The sequence below is a fragment of the Pteropus alecto genome, unplaced genomic scaffold (assembly GCF_000325575.1).
Source record: "Pteropus alecto unplaced genomic scaffold, ASM32557v1 scaffold396, whole genome shotgun sequence".
Classification (NCBI taxonomy): Eukaryota; Metazoa; Chordata; class Mammalia; order Chiroptera; family Pteropodidae; genus Pteropus; species Pteropus alecto.
The window spans coordinates 147,777-149,080 of record NW_006438082.1 but is presented as its reverse complement, the minus strand read 5'-3'; the positions used below and the strand labels follow the sequence as shown (position 1 = coordinate 149,080).

Below are 1,304 nucleotides of genomic sequence, written 5' to 3'. Positions count from 1 at the left end.
TGGGCTAGCTGTACCCGCTCCCCCTCACATCCCCCAGCACCCCTCCCCCCGCCCCGGGCACATAGCAAAGGGATACGCACTCGCACACAAGGACCCTTGGCATCTCTGGGCAAGCACAGCCTCAGAGAGTCAAACTTTCCACTGCCCAGATGGGGACACTGAGGCCCAGAGAGGGGCGGGAACTGGCTTTGTAGCACTAGGCCGGGCAGAGGAAGGCGAGAGGGCAGAAACAGAAGGCAGATGAGGGGGAGGCGGCCTCTGGTTGCTAGTCCAGTGAGTGGCCTCTGGAATTCTGTCCTAAGCCCGCCCAGAACGTGTGGAAGCCTAGACCTGAACAAGGAGATGGTTCTCTGGGATCAGGGAGGCAGCTGTTGTGGATTTCTGGAAGGGCTTGATCTATGCTCCTGGGCATCTGGACGCCTTCCCCCTCCTCCAGCCTTTTTTTTCCCCTAAAAAAGAAGAACCAGTCCTGCCTGCGTGATCTCAGGATGGGACTCAGCAGCTGGGGGCTGGCAGGAGGGCGGCACAGATTCTGGGGGACCTCCTTCGCTTGCCTGCCCTGGAGCTCAGAGAAACTGAGTGGGAAAGCTGATTCAGAGAGAAGGAACCTAGCAAGTCATCCTTCTTGCTCAATCAGTGCAGGTCCCTTAGGATGCGATAATCACTCTGTGGGTGGGCACTTCCTCAATGCTGAGCCCAGTGCTGACCACTTACTAACTGGGCCAGCCCGCCAAGCATCCCAGGAAGAGGCCGTCATCAGCCACGACACCCACACGATCACTGGAAGCTTGGCCACTTTCTGAGGGCCCGGACAAGCCCAGCTCCATCTGCATCTAGAGCCCGGGGCCTCCCTGTCCAGTGGGGTCCCATGTACCCAGTGTGCAGTGGGACCGGCCTGTAGCTAGCCTTGGTAATGGACTGACACTACATTGAGGGAGACCCCCACAGGAGCAGCTTCAGGGAGACAAAGGTGAGGGTTTAGAGGGAGTGAGAAATAGGTAGGGAGCAACGCTGAGATCTGCACAGGCTGAGAGGGGACGACGCCAAGGCAGGGAATTCAAGACAGAACTCCGCTGAGGCTAAAAGAGAAAACTGCGTACAGAAAGGAAAACTCAGCCGGCAGGGCTGAAACCCAGGGGAGGCCAGGGAGAGGCGGGTCCAATGGGTGGAGAACATGGTTGAGGTCTGAGGGTCCCGCCCACCTGGCCAGCTGTCATTCAGTCAGTCATTTGGTGCTCGGCACAGGGCTGTCAAGCAGTGGAGTCTAGAAGGTTCTGCCTGGTGGAGAGGCTGGGCCCAAGCTG

The 1,304-nt window shown here is 58.7% G+C and overlaps 1 protein-coding gene across 1 annotated transcript in view; it reads right to left on the bottom strand.

Moving 5' to 3' along the window:
- BGN (biglycan) overlaps positions 1–205 on the bottom strand; it is a 15,091-nt gene extending 14,886 nt beyond the window's left edge. The window contains exon 1 of the mRNA XM_015592075.2: positions 81–205. The gene's annotated coding sequence lies outside the window, so the exon portion shown is untranslated. The remainder of the gene's footprint in view (positions 1–80) is intronic.
- Positions 206–1,304: the final 1,099 nt, after the last annotated feature.